The sequence below is a fragment of the Nerophis ophidion genome, linkage group LG12 (genome assembly GCF_033978795.1).
Source record: "Nerophis ophidion isolate RoL-2023_Sa linkage group LG12, RoL_Noph_v1.0, whole genome shotgun sequence".
NCBI lineage: Eukaryota > Metazoa > Chordata > Actinopteri > Syngnathiformes > Syngnathidae > Nerophis > Nerophis ophidion.
Genome location: NC_084622.1, coordinates 8,547,582 through 8,563,437, shown reverse-complemented (window position 1 = coordinate 8,563,437; position 15,856 = coordinate 8,547,582). Strand labels below are relative to the sequence as shown.

The 15,856-nt window shown below is 44.0% G+C and overlaps 1 protein-coding gene across 2 annotated transcripts in view; it reads left to right on the top strand.

Moving 5' to 3' along the window:
- Positions 1 to 15,856, top strand: part of frmd4a (FERM domain containing 4A) — a 295,342-nt gene that overhangs the window by 85,347 nt on the left and 194,139 nt on the right. The window lies entirely within an intron of this gene.

Genomic DNA, 15,856 nt, shown 5'->3' with positions numbered 1-15,856 from the left:
GAAAAACTGGAATTTTTTAGAAAATGGTAAAAAAAAAACTTGAATGGTCTGAATGAGTTGAAATGGTTGGTGTGGGAATTTTTCTGTTTGGTCCAAAAATGTTGAAGTAGTAACATGTTGAATTGAGAAGTCGTATTAAGGAATTCCTGGAATTTCAGGGAAAACTGGAATTTTTCCAGGTCAAAAAAACAACTTTGTTTTTTGTCCTGATTAAGTGGAAAGTTTTTTATGCTGGAACGATTGCAGTGCTTTGAAAAATGTGGAAGGAGTAACATGTTGAATGGAGAAATGGTATTACGGAATTCCGTGAATTTCGGGGAAAACTGGAATTTTTCTAGTTTAAAAAAAACAACTTTGTTTTTTGTTCTGATTAAGAGGAACGTTTTTTTATGGTAGAACGGTTGAAGTGCTTTGAAAAATGTGGAATAAGTAACATGTTGAATTGAGAAATGGTATTACGGAATTCCTGGAATTTCGGGAAAAACTGGAATTTTTCCACTTAAAAAAATTTGTTTTTTGTCCTGATTAAGAGAAAAGTTTTGATGGTGGAACGTTTGAAGTGCTTTGGAAAATGTGGAAGGAGTAGTCGCCAGAAAAAAGGGTGGAAATAGGGCTTCGGAAAACCAGGAATTCTGGAAAACCCCAGAATTTTTTGGAACTTTGAAAAAAAGGAGTTTAAATTTCCAGAATGGGGGAATGCGTTGAAGGTGGAATATTTTGAATGGGTTTAAAAATGGCAAAATGGTGGAAGTTTGAAAATGAATGGGAAAAATATCCCGGAAAAACTGGAATTCCGGGAAATCTGGGAATTTTTGGGATTTGTCAAGGGAAAGCCCGCAATTCCCGAATAGGCTGAATATTGTGAAGTTGGAATCAGACAAAAAATGTGGGGATTGTGGAACTTTGAAACATATCCCACGCTTTCAATGGGAATTTCACAAAAATTTGGGAATTTTGGGACAAGCGGGATTTTTTGGGGAAAATGGTAAAAAAAAAAAAAAAAAAAAAAATGGAAAGGTCTGAATGAGTTGAAATGTTTGGTGTGGAAACTTTTTAATTGGTCGAGAAATTAGGAAGTAGTAACATGTTGAATTGAAAAATGGTATTACAGAATTTTGGGGAAAACTGGAATTATTCCAGTTCAAAAAAACAACTTTGTTTTTTGTCGGGGCGGACCGGGGGGAGGGGTTTAGGGGGGTGGAGTATATTTATAGCTAGAATTCACTGAAATTCAAGTATTTCTTTTATATATATATAAATTTGCAGGAGCATAGGTATGGGCAGCATCTTTTAAAATTACATTTTCTGGAAAGGAGTGAGTTTAGGGTTGAATTGTCCATCCTTTTTGATTGATTGATTGATTGAAACTTTTATTAGTAGATTGCACGGTTCAGTAATGTACATATTCCATACAATTGACCACTAAATGGTAACAAGTTTTTCAACTTGTTTAAGTTGGGGTCCACGTTAATCAATTCATTCTATTCTCTGTCACTATCTTTTTTTGGACATTGCTACTTGCCGTAGTTTTGAAGCAATGCATTATGGGATTACGGATGGTGTGTATCAGTGCATTAACGTGCCGGCTGGAATAAACACATACTGAAAAATAGCTCCTTGCCTGCCTACTTTACGGGTTAAAGATAAACCTATGTATAACAGAGACGTTTATAATAGTGTCCGTCTTGTTGTGTGTGCAGTTGTGCACTCTCCAAATGCCGTATATGTTTATATTGAGGAAAAGTGGACGTGACTCAGGTCCGACTGGAAATCGGGAGTATTTCGGGAAAATGGTTGTCCCGGGAGATTTTCGGGAGAGGCACTGAAATTCGGGAGTCTCCCGGAAAATTCGGGAGGGTTGGCAAGTATGCCTGTCGCTGATCTCGAAGGCGGTTCTGGCACACCACGCTTCGCTGCAGGTGCGCAGGCCACCCCCCCACACCCCCACACGTACGCTGTATAAATACAGGCACGAATCAAATTGCTCATGCAGGTAGATTGTCATGGACTTTGTCACTTCACCGGCGACCGCACCAATGGACGACGATAACATCAACTATTTGTGAACGCCAGCGTTCTTGTGGGGAGTTTGTCCTTCTGTCATGTGGGAGTGGAAAAGCCAATAACAATCTTCACTGTCTCTCAGCATGATGATATTTTTATTCGGCGGGGTAGTGCGTCTGTGAGGCAAGCAGCGGGAGTGCCAGTCAACTCATCAGCGGAATACCATTTTAATCACGTTATGTAATCAACGCATCGATTAGTGTTGCACCTTCAACGTAAAAGTGGATCACATTTAAAGCCCTTATGTGAGGACACGGCAGGTCGAGCAGATGTGGACCAGAGCAGTGTGTCCCTGAGCTCCGACAAAGCCTTCCAAAATACAAATATGGCCAAGTTTCTCTCCACCAGGAGCATAATCGTCCCCGTTTCCCTGGAAAATCTCCCAGACAATCTGTTACCTTTGTGAGTTACGTCAAAGTGTTTCCCAGGCCCCTCCTAAACCAAAGAACGTGGCCCTGGAGGGAACCCATCAGCTTTACATTAGCATGGCCAGAATCCATAACAACTGTTCCTCCAAGGAAACATCACCTCATTGGAATTCACCGTGAAATTGTATGAGCAGTTCAACTTCCCAGCTTGGATACAATCTGTTATTTGTTTTTTTTCAATAGGAAATCATCCATTTTAACTGTCACCGCCATAAAAAAAACTTTTATTTGCTTTACAGATCATTTAAAGTAACTTTTTAATATTCTAGACTAGGGTTGTCATCATCGGCGGTCACTCGAACAAGTATGACGATCCTCTTGGTAGGGGTGTATCCCTTTATGAAGGAAGCCTGTGCGTGACTTTGTTTAGCCTGGGGAGACTGGTGCACAGTCACCACACGATTCAGGGTCCAGTGGCATTGAGTCCAAGACGACTGGGGACCCTTTTCTGCTGCAGCCTTCCCCCGCCATTGCAGCCATTGTGGTAGTTCTTCAAATCTACCGTCTTCTGCTTGCTCCGCCGTTGAGGTCTTCACCGTATCCCTGGCTAGTGGTAAGTCAGGTACTAGGCCTTTGCCAAAGACCACCTGGGGTAACATAAGTAAAGGGGTTAACCTCCTAGTGCCCCAAGACCCTATAGAGGAGCCTCCATTGCCGGATGCACTTTAACGTTATGCCCAGGACTAGGGTTGGTACTAGACCTTTGCCAAGGGCCACCTGGGGTAACAGTAGTAAAGAGGTTAACCTCCTAGTGCCCCAAGACCTCATAGTGGAGCCTCCACTGCCGGGGGCACTTTAACGTCATGCCCATGACTAGGGTTGGTACTAGGCCTTTGCCAAGGGCCATCTGGGGTAACAGTAGTAAAGGGGTTAACCTCCTAGTGCCCCAAGACCCTATAGAGGAGCCTCCACTGCCTGATGTACTTTAACATCATGCCCATGACTAGGATTGGTACTAGGCCTTTGCCAAGGGCCAACTGGGGTAACAGTAGTAAAGGGGTTAACCTCCTAGTGCCCCAAGACCCTATAGAGGAGCCTCCACTGCCGGATGTACTTTAACGTCATGCCCAGGACTAAGGTTGGTACTAGGCCTTTGCCAAGGTCCATCTGGGGTAACAGTAGTAAAGGGGTTAACCTCCTAGTGCCCCAAGACCCTATAGAGGAGCCTCCACTGCCTGATGTACTTTAACGTCATGCCCATGACTAGGATTGGTACTAGGCCTTTGCCAAGGGCCAACTGGGGTAACAGTAGTAAAGGGGTTAACCTCCTAGTGCCCCAAGACCCTATAGAGGAGCCTCCACTGCCGGATGCACTTTAACGTCATGGCCAGGACTAAGGTTGGTACTAGGCCTTTGCCAAGGTCCATCTGGGGTAACAGTAGTAAAGGGGTTAACCTCCTAGTGCCCCAAGACCCTATAGAGGAGCCTCCACTGCCGGATGTATTTTAACGTCATGCCCATGACTGGGGTTGGTACTAGGCCTTTGCCAAGGGCTACCTGGGGTAACAGTAGTAAAGGGGTCAACCTCCTAGTGCCCCAAGACCCCATTGAAAAGCCTCTACTGCCGGATGCACTTTAACATCATGCCCAGGACTAGGGTTGGTACTAGGCCTTTGCCAAGGACCACCTGGGTTAACAGTAGTAAAGGGGTTAACCTCCTAGTGCCCCAAGACCCCCATAGAGGAGCCTCCACTGCCGCATGCACTTTAACGTCATGCCCAGGACTAGGGTACTAGTAAAGTACCGCAATACTAATGACTCATATTCTGTACTCTCCGTCTCTAAAAAAAGTACGGGCATAACAACGCGTCGTCACGCCGTGACATTGCTGTTTTTTACGAGCAGATGAGCATGTTCGGCAGCGCACAATCACAGAGTACTTACAAGCAGACACGGTTTGTAGACAGAAAGTGGAGAATGGACGCATTTAGGCTTAAAAACTAAAGATAAAGGTGACGTTGTACCACTGAAATGCCCTCAGGAAGAGGTGCCTTAGGACATGGAGAGCTAGCTAACTGCTAACAGCCATCCGCAGTGGGATAGTTACTTCTAAATCACTAATCCTTGTCTCCATGGCGACGAATAAAGTAAGTTTCTTACAAAGTTAAAGTACCAATGATTGTCACACACACACAAATTTGTCCTCTGCATTTGACCCATCCCTTTGTTCACCCTCTGGTAGGTAAGGGGACCACTGAGAAGCAGCGGTGGCCACGCCCATTAATCATTTTTGGTGATTTAACCCCCAATTCCAACCCTTAATGCTGAGTGCCAAACAGGGGAGGTAATGGGTCCCATTGTTATAGTCTTTGGTATGACTAGGCCGGGGTTTGAACTCACAACCTACCGATCTCAAACCACAAGGTCACTGAGCAGGATACACCATACACACCATAGGAGGTTACAATAGCTCACCCCTAACAAAAGCTGGCACTCCTGAATGTAAACAACAGCCCAGGGTGGATCTACACTGTAATGATACCAAGAACAAGAGCGTATCTAGTCGATACTGCTATGTTTAAGTCAAAACGACTTGTAAATAACGCATGACACCTCTGATCCAAACCCACATCCTGGCAAGGAAAAACTCAAAAGTTGGGGCAAAAGAAGATGAAGGGAACCCCCCAGAACTCACAACTTACCGATCTCAGGGCGAACACTCTAACCACAAGACCACTGAGCAGGATACACTATACACCATACACACCATAGAAGGATACAATAGCTCACCTCTAACAAAAGCTGGCACTCTCGGTTGAGGGGCCGCATAGCTTGGTCGATAGAATGACCGTGCCAGCAACTTGAGGGTTGCAGGTTCGATTCCCGCTTGCGCCATCCTAGTCACTGCCGTTGCGTCCTTGGGCAAGGCACTTTACCCACCTGCTCCCAGTGCCACCCACACTGGTTTAAATGTAACTTAGATATTGGGTGTCACTATGTAAAGCGCTTCGAGTCACTCAAGAAAAGCGCTATATAAATATAATTCACTTCACTTCACACTTCACTTCACTTCACTCCTGAATGTAAACAACAGCCGTGGGTGGATCTACACCTGACATCCACTGCAATGATACCAAGTACAAGAGCGTATCTAGTCGATACGGCTATTTTTAAGTCATAATGACTTGTGAAAAACTCGCAACACACCTGATCCAAACCTACATCCTGGCAAGGAAAAACACAAAAGCTGGGGAAAAGGGAGATTAAGGGAACCCCCCCCCCAGCAGTGGGTAAATCTATCCATCTATTTTCTTGTCCCTTTTGAGTTCGCAGGGGGTGCTGGAGCCAATGTCAGCTGCATTCGGGCTGAAGGCGGCGTATACCCTGGACAAGTCGCCACCTCATCACAGGGCTAACAAAGATGGACAGACAACATTCACACAATAGGGCCAATTTAGTGTTGCCAATCAACCTATCCGCAGGTGCATGTCTTTGTAGGTGGGAGGAAGCCGTAGTACCCGGAGGGAACCTACGCAGACTACTATAATTATTCAATACAATAGATCATGTGGGAGTCCAGTCCATGGGGAAGACTAGGGATCGTATTCCGGGTAAGCAACAAAGAGATCCACAACTCAGGTTGTCAATAAAACACTATTCAGTTTTCTAGTAATTGAACTGAATGCCTCGTCAATTCTCAGCATCCTAAGACTCCTGGTACCCGGAGGGAACCCACGCAGTCACAGAGAGAACATGCAAACTCCACACAGAAAGATCCCGAGCCCGGGATTGAACTCAGGACTGCTATAATTATTCAATACAATAGATCATGTGGGAGTCCAGTCTATGGGGAAGACAAGGGATCGTATTCCGGGTCAGCAACACAGAGATCCACAACCCGGGTTGTAAATTGAACACTATTCATTTTTCTAGTAATTGCACTGAATGCCTCGTCAATTCTCAGCATCCTAAGACTCCTGGTACCCGGAGGGAACCCACGCAGTCACGGGGAGAACATGCAAACTCCACACAGAAAGAACCCAAACCCGGGATTGAACTCAGGACTACTATAATTATTCAATATATTAGCTCATGTGGGAGTCCAGTCAATGGGGAAGACAAGGGATCGTATTCCGGGTCAGTAGAACAGAGATCCACAACCCGGGTTGTAAATTGAACACTATTTAGTTTTCTAGTAATTGCACTGAATGCCTCGTCAATTCTCAGCATCCTAAGACTCCTGGTATTGAATCTAAATAATGGTGTTTTTCTGATCCGCCGCGCTGCAGCTGCATCGTTTGTCATCGCCGCGGCCTTGAAGTGAGAACATGCGAGCTGCCTTTGAGAGCGGGGGAGTCCAGCTCCAGGGTGCCTACACAAAGAGAGGAGGAGCAGGACCATGGAGATGAGTCAAGTAGCCAGCGGGCACAGACAGCTTAGTTTATCAGGCTAAATTAAAAGCTGAAACATACACGCTGTGTTTTGTTCCACCTTGGAACAAAGACAAGGCGGATGTCGACTCCCCATCATGATCTGCTTATTAACGTCACTTGATTATAGATCTTTATTTGTATTCTGGTTTCTGTTTCTATTTGCCAAACTTTAGGTCTTCTTATCCGGGGGATGTATTAATAGCAGACTTTATTTCCAGAACTGCTGGCGCGAACTGACCCAGATCATTGTAGCGTGTCAGAATCTCCCAGTTAAACGCTTGATTTTCTACATTTAAGGCCTCGTTTTCAATGCTTCACATCTTCTAATTGCCATGTGTGCGCTTTCTGGGGTTGTCTCTATACCGTTACCGGTACCAAAATGCATTTTGATACCACAAAAAAATTGCCTTATTGGCTTTATTTTATTTATGGACAAAATTTCTTGGTGCAGTCAAGGCGTTGAAAGGATCTGATTTGGTGGCTGCAGGATTAGGTCTCTGCTTTTTGCAGATCAATCAATCAATCAATCCATCAATCATTGTTTATTTATATAACCCTAAATCACAAGTGTCTCAAAGGGCTGCATAAGCCACAACGACATCCTCTGTTTAGGTCCCACATAAGGGCAAGGAAAAACTTACAACCCAGTGGGATGTCAATGATAATGACTATGAGAAACCTTGGGAAAGGCCGCAGATGCTTTAGAGGAGACCGGATGCAATGGACGTCGAGTGGGTCTAGCATAATATTGTGAAAGTCCAGTCCATAGTGGATCCAACATAATAGTGAGAGTCCAGTTCATGGTGGGGCCAGCAGGAGACCATCCCGAGCGGAGATGGGTCAGCAGTGCAGAGATGTCCCCAACCGATGCACGGGCGAGCGGTCCACAGCCACACTTCATCCATGGCCACCAGACCTGTGCCATCCCCTTCCACAAGGGAGAAGGAGGCAGAGCAGAAAAGAAAAGAAATGGCAGATCAACTGGTCTAAAAAGGGGGTCTATTTAAAGGCTAGAGTATGCAAAAGAGTTTTAAGATGGGACTTAAATGCTTCTACTGAGGTCGCATTTCTAACTGTTACCTGCCTGGCATTCCAGAGTACTAGAGCCCGAATAGAAAACGTTCTACATCCCGCAGACTTTTTTTGGGCTCTGGGAATCACTAATAAGCCGGAGTTCTTTGAACGCAGATTTCATACTGGTACATATGGTACAATACAATCGGCAATATAGGATGGAGCTAGACCGTGTAGTATTTTATAGGTAAGTAGTAAAACCTTAAAGTCACATCTTAAGTGCACAGGAAGCCAGGGCAGGTGAGCCAGTATAGGTATATATATGTAGTTAAATATGTATATAGGTATATAAAGGTATATACAGTGTAGGCGTAATACGATCAAACTTTTTTGTTCTTGTCAAAAGTCTAGCAGCCGCATTTTGTACCAACTGTAATCTTATAATGCTAGACATAGGGAGACCTGAAAATAGTACATTACAGTAATGGATGATGTGGTCCGGATGCTCTCATCTGGCCAGGATCTTCAGCTCTCACTGGATCGGTTATCAGCCGAGTGTGAAGCGATTGGGATGAGAATCAGCACATCCAAGTCCGAGTCCATGGTTCTCGTCTGGCATAGGGTGGAGTGCCATCTCCGGGTTGGGGAGGAGACCCTGCCCCAAGTGGAGGAGTTCAAGTACCTCGGAGTCTTGTTCACTAGTGAGGGAAGAGTGGATCGTGAGAGCGACAGGTGGATTGGTGCGGCGTCTTCAGTAATGCGGACGCTGAATCGATCTGTCGGGGTGAAGAAGGAGCTGAGCCGGAAGGCAAAGCTCTCAATTTACCGGTCGATCTACGTTACTATCCTCACCTATGGTCGTGAGCTTTGGGTTATGACCGGAAGGACATGATCACGGGAAATGAGTTTCCTCCGCCAGGTGGCGGGGCTTTCCCTTAGAGATCGGAAGAGAAGCTCTGCTATCCGGGAGGAGCTCAAAGTAAAGCCGTTGCTCCTCTACATGGAGAGGAGCCAGATGAGGTGATTCGGGCATCTGGTCAGGATGCCACCCGAAAGCCTCCCTAGGGAGGTTTTTAGGACAAGTCCGAACGGTAGGCGGCCACAGGGAAGACCCAGGACACGTTGGAAAGACTATGTCTCCCGGCTGGCCTGGGAACGCCTCGGGAACTCCGGGGAAGAGGTGGACGAAGTGGCTGGGGAGAGGAAAGTCTGGGCTTCCCTGCTTAGGCTGCTGCCCCCGCGACCCGACCTCGGATAAGCGGAAAATGATGGCTGGCTTCATGGATGGATGGATTTATTTGAACAAAAACTCTGACGTACATTAAACATATCTTTCCTTTTGCAATTTTTGTCCTTAAATAAAATAGTGAACGTACTTGAGGTGTCCCCAAACTACAGCCTGCCAGTAGCAGGCAGGAAGTCTCAAGTTTTTTTTAATTTATTTGTCCTTTCTAATCTTTTTTTCTGAGTTTATAAACATAATGGGATTTTTTTTTTAAAAGGGAAAAAAGATGGATGTAATCATTGTATTATTGACTAGATACGCTATTGTACTTGGTATCATTACAGTGGATATCAGGTGTAGATCCACCCATGGCGTTTGTTTACATTGTATCCTCCTACGGTGTGTAGTGGAGCATGTTTAGATATTCCTTGTCCTGCAGGGATGATACTTGTAATAATTTTACTTCATTCGTTGCCATGGAGACAAGGATTAGTGATTGAGAAGTAGCTAAAGCACTGCAGACTGCAAAGGCATGTTAGCTGCTAGATAGCTTGCAATGTTTTAAAGCATCTCTTCCTGAGGGTGTAACTTCACCTCAATCTTAAGTTTTTAAGCCAAAATGCATCCTTTCTCCCTTTTCTGTTTACACACCGTGTCTGCTTGTAAGTACTCTGTGTGCGCGCTGCCGAAAATGCTCATGTGGTCGTAAAACCAGCAATTTCACGACATGACAACACGCCGACATGCCTGTAAAAAAATGAAAAATATGGCGAACCGGTACTTTTCAAACAGAGTATAGTACCGTTTTTTATATATTAGTAACGCAATACTATACTAGTACCGGTATAACGTACAACCCTAGTGCCTTCCTCTGCAAAAATAAGCATTCATAAATTTCCCTCCGAGCAGAAAAAGGTGGTGAGGGCGGGCGCGATGTGCTGGCTTGATCGGGGGGAAATTGAATTCAGCAAGAAAATTGGAGCTCCGAGGAGTGGGAAGTCACCTAAACGGTTCATTTAAGAGGCGGCGCTGTTGAAGGTGTCACGACAGATCTTGGTGAAAGTGACAAACGACCGTTTCTCCAATCAGTTAAATCCTCGCCACGTTGAATGAACGTCACGGTGGCGCCAGATATAAATCATGTCTTCCATTTCCCTTAATCCATCATGGGCTTCTACCTAGAGTTTCTAAATAAAGCCGTGATGTTCCTCATGTAGGCCACACTGATGTGGGCCAGGCTGCTGAATAAATAATGCTGACCGGGGGATTACCGCCGCTTCAGTGCAATGTGTCTATCCTTATAGTATCATATCACTAAAACTGCTCCTTTAGTGATGTCAATCCAGATTGCGTTGAGTCTGGATTAAAAATGTGCCTTTACGCGATAATAAAAGCTCAGCTTTGTTTGACACAGCAGTATGTTTCTTATTGTCTGCAGATAATCATTGAGGGCCTGATTTACTAAAGGTTTGCGTGTACTAATACATGTGCAAACCCGGTAAAACACGTAAAGCTGATCCACTAAAGGTGTGCAAAGTGGTGGGCAGGTAGGTACCTGTAGGTCGTTATTATCATTGCACAAGTATAACGAAACTTTGTTTCCAGTACAAACCCGTTCAAGATTAGACAAACAAACAGTGTACAGCGCTACAGAACAGGAACGCTGATGGGTGGCCACAAGGCACCCCGTAAAAGATGGAAAAAAGTCAACGCTATAGTAAAAAAAAAATACTGGATTGGGAAAAAAAAAACAAAGCAAAGCACATATAAATATTACAACGTACATCTCGAGATATCAAGCAACAGAGGGGAGGGAGTGCGGAGCCATGGTGGCAGGCTGCAGCTCTTCGGGCACTGCCCATCCATCCATCACCCCCTGTGGGATTTGCGTCAAGGGCGTTGGATTGGGGGTGGGGTATGTGTGTGTGGCGTATATTTTTTGTGGATGAATGTGTACGTGTAAGCCTGCCGCATGTCTCTGTTCCGCGGCCTTGAGGTTGTGCAGCCGATAGTCAGTCCAAAGTCAACAACAACAGGAGTGTGCATACTTGCCAACCCTCCCGAAAATCTCCCGGGGCACCCATTCTCCCAATTTTGTCCCGGATTCCACCTGGACAACAATATTGGGGGCGTGCCCTAAAGGCACTGCCATTAGCGTCCTTAACAACCTGTCATCACGTCTGCTTTTCCTCCGTATAAGCAGCGTGCCGGCCCGCTCGCATAATACATGCGGCTTATTCACACACAAGTGAATGCAATGCATACTTGGTCAACAGCCTTACAGGTCACACTGAGGGTGGCCATATAAACAACTTTAACACTGTTACAAATATGCCTCACACTGTGAACCCACACCAAACAAGAATGACAAACACATTTCGGGAGAACATCTGCACTGTAACACTACATAAACTTACCAGAACAAATACCCAGGACTAACTCTTCCGGGATGCAACAATATACACCCCCGCTACCACCAAACCCCGCTCACCTCAACCCCGCCCCCAACACCTCAACCTCAAACTAACGTTCCACACACTGTGCTCACGCTGCACAGGTGGGCAAATTAGAATCCTCCGTCTTATGAATATGTGTGTGAGCAGTCAGAAATAATGAATATCAGACATAACATAGGATCAGCAACATCATTTTATAACTTTATAGCTACTACAGAGGTCTTAGGGCGCTGATTAAAATAATTCAACTGATTGAATTTTTTATGACATTTGTTTTATATGGAAAAAAACTTCTTTAAGTGTGCAATTTTTGCGTCTTAAGCGGAATAAGTGCATCGTCTGTTATGGTTTATAGAGGGGAGATGCCGGCAAAGACACCAGGGGATTATACCTCTATGTATTTTATTATATATATTACAATATATATAATAATCAAACAATATTAATAACAACTACGGAAATGGAGTGTGAACTAACATCCAGAATGGTTGTATGGTGGAAGAATATGTGTATGAATAATTGGTTGTTGAGTCTTACCAAATGTTGTAACAAGGAGAAGGAACAAGGCAGGAAAGGCAGTCCATGGGGCAGGCAGAAGATCCAGGGCGAGAGAGAGGCCTCAGAGTCCGTGTCCAGGCAAGGATCAAGGATCGAGGAAGGCAGTCCAAAACCACGGGGGAAACAACAAGAGATAACAAAGGGGGAAACTCGGGAAGGCACTGCGGGAGAACAACAAGGACGTCACAACACGGAGGGAAAAATGCAGAGAGAGAGAGCTTAGGGCTTACGGTATAAAAAGAGGTAAACTAAGTTCCCGTATGGATCCTTGGGTCCACTGGTCCTTTATCCAGCTGCCCTCATCAGTCCCAGGTGTGCAGATAGCCAATTGTCTGCAAAGCTGTCGCTGCGTGGACGTGCTGAGCTCAGCGTAAGGAGCCATAGGAGGAACGGTAACACTCAGTTGCAGGAGGGAAGCGAGTTTGAGTCTGCGCCGTGACATCGTAACTCAAATAAGGTGCCCTTTCAGTGGTTTCAATGGAGACACTGCAATGCTGTTTCTAAAATGCTCATAAAAAGTGGTAGATGTCTTCTGAATGTTTGAAAAAAGAGCAAAACGCCACAAGTCGAGGCATGATAACAAGAATGTGCAGTAAATGAGTGTCTCCATGGTGACAAGCGCAAAATCCTCATTTAAATAAGGCGGGTCTGCGCCAATTTGCACATGCAGTGTTAGTAAATACTACGCAACACACTGACTAATAGTACAAGCTATTTTATCGATTGCACATGCTGTTTAGCGCGTGGTATTTGGATCTAAGTAAATTGATTGCCTCTCTTCCTACTTAAGAGTCCCCATTTGCCATGGCAGGAAACCCACACGGAAGTCCCAGATCGTTCTCCTTCTCAAACATTGGCATGATGTTTGTTCCAAATTTGCCAAGTTCAATATACTCTAACTCTCTATTACCAAACACGAGCCAAAATTGTATTATTTTTCAGGCCACAAACGCGCTGAGAGAGACCGACTTGATATTAGTTCATTGGAACATGCATGTAGTTCAACAACATGTCGGAAAAGCAACATCCTCCTCGACATCCATATACAATGCATATATTTATGCGTGGAGCCACTCAAGCTAATCATCTGACAGCTCAGTGTGGACGTGCAGAGGCTGAGATGATGAGAATATGACAGCAAGTCAGTGGGTGCAGCAGTAACTCAATAGCTTTGCTGGACAAGTCAAGACCACGGTCAGGGGACTGACTCAGCTGAAGGACGGAAGAGCTTGGGGAAATCTGGCTAATTTCCTGCACTGTTTTGTGTATCTTGCATTAGAATAATTTAGGCTTGACTTCACTGATGCATGTTTGTGTGTGATCCCCCCCTACACCCCCCACTCTTGTCCCTCCCCTCCCCAAATGGAGACAGTGCAGGGAGAGAAAGCTGGATGTGGGATTTCAGAGATAATCTTCCAACCAGATGGCAAAACATCCGATATTCCTTTTGAGGTCCTCCCCACCCCCACGCCATCCCCTGGCAAGGGCTGCGGTTGTTGTGTGGCTGTATAGGCTAGGGGTCCCGAAACTACGGCTTGTGAGCCGGAGGCCGGATCCGGCTCACCAGCGTCCGCAATCTGACCTGCGGGGAAGTCCCAAATTAAAACAAATAAAATTATAATAAATCTGTCCTGTCCAGTCCTTTTTATTTTTTATTTTTTAATCTGCCCTGTCTAGCTGCTCAGGGAACTCATATTGTATTGTTGATGTATGTGTGTGTGTGTGTGTGTGTGTGTGTGTGTGTGTGTGTGTGTGTGTGTATATATATATATGTATGTATATATATATATATATATATATATGTATATATATATATATATATATATATGTATATATATATATATACATACATATATATATATATGAAGATAGTCTGGCCCCCGACCAAATTATTTTAACCCAATGTGGTTCCCCAAGTCAAAAAGTTTGCAAACCCCCTCGAATAGACAGTAGGGGTACCTAAAAAATCGATCTACATCCGAATCGCAATTTTTATTCATCCCAATTTGAAATTGATTCATAATCTCTATAAATCTAAAAATACTTTTTTTTTTAATGAGGACCAATTAAAAAAAACAAACATTTTTATGCCATCTCCATGCGCCGAGAACGAGTTGATCTAACCTGTAGCCTGTTTTGAAAAATGTCATTGTAAATGTTACACAAAAAAAATATATAGCGAAAATCTGTTTGAATCAAGAATTGATTCTGAATCAAATTGTCAACCTAGGATTCAGAGTCGAAAATCCCAGTGAATTGAGAATCGATTCTGAATCAAATTGTCAACCGAGGAATCGGAATCGAAAATCATGTTGAATCGAGAATCGATTCTGAATCAGATTGTCAACCCAGGGATCTGAGTCAAAAATCCTGTGAATCAAGTATCGATTCTAAATCAAATGGTCAACCCTGGAATCGGAATCAAGAATCCTGTTGAATCAAGAATCGATTCTGAATTACATTGTAAACCCAGGAATCGGATTTGAGAACCCCGTTGAATCGAGAATCGATTCTGAATCAAATTGTCAACCAGGGAATCGGAATCGAGAATCCCGTTGAACTGATTCTGAATCAAATTGTCAACTCGAGAATCGTAATCGAGAATCCCATTGAATCGAGAATCGATTCTGAATCAAATTGTCAACCCGGGAATCAGAATCGAGAATCCCTTTGAATCAAGAATCGATCCTAAATTGAATTGTCAACCCCGGAATCGTAATCAAGAATCCCGTTGAATCGAGAATCAATTCTGAATCAAATTATCAACCCAGGAATCGGAGTCTAATATCCCAGTAAATCAAGAATCGATTCTGAATGAAATTTACAACTAAGGAATCGGAATTGTGAATCCCCTTGAATCGAGAATTGATTCTGAATCACATTGTCAACCAAGGAATCTAAAACGAATATCACATTGAATCAAGAATCGATTCTGAATTAGATTGTCAACCCAGGAGTCGGATTTAAGAATCCCGTTGAATCGAGAATCGATTCTGAATCAAGTTGTCAACCCAGGAATCGGAATCGAGAATCCTGTTGAATCGAGAATTGATTCTGAATCAAATTGTGAACCCAGGAATCGTAATCGAGAATCCCGTTGAATCGAGGATCGATTCGGAATCAGATTGTCAACCACGGAATCAGAGTCGAAAATCCTGTTAAATTGAGTGTCGATTCTTAATCAAATGGTCAACCCAGGAATCGGAATCGGGAATCCTGTTGAATCAAGAATTGTTTCTAAATAAAATTGTCAACTCAGGAATCAGAATTGAGAATACTGTCGAATTGAGAATCAAATCTGAATCAAATTGTCAACCCAGGAATTGTAATCGAGAATCCCGTCCAATCGAGAAATGATTCTGAATCAAATTGTCAACCCGGGAATCGGAATCGAGAATCCCATTGAATCAAGAATTGATTCTGAATCAAATTGTCAACCCAGGAATTGTAATCGAGAATCCCGTCCAATCGAGAAATGATTCTGAATCAAATTGTCAACCCGGGAATCGGAATCAAGAATCCCGTTGAATCTTGAATTGATTCTGAATCAAATTGTCAACCCAGGAATTGTAATCGAGAATCCCGTCCAATCGAGAAATGATTCTGAATCAAATTGTCAACCCGGGAATCGGAATCGAGAATCCCGTTGAATCTTGAATTGATTCTGAATCAAATTGTCAACCCAGGAAACGGAATTGAGAATTCCCTTGAATCAAGAATTGATTCTGAATCAGATTG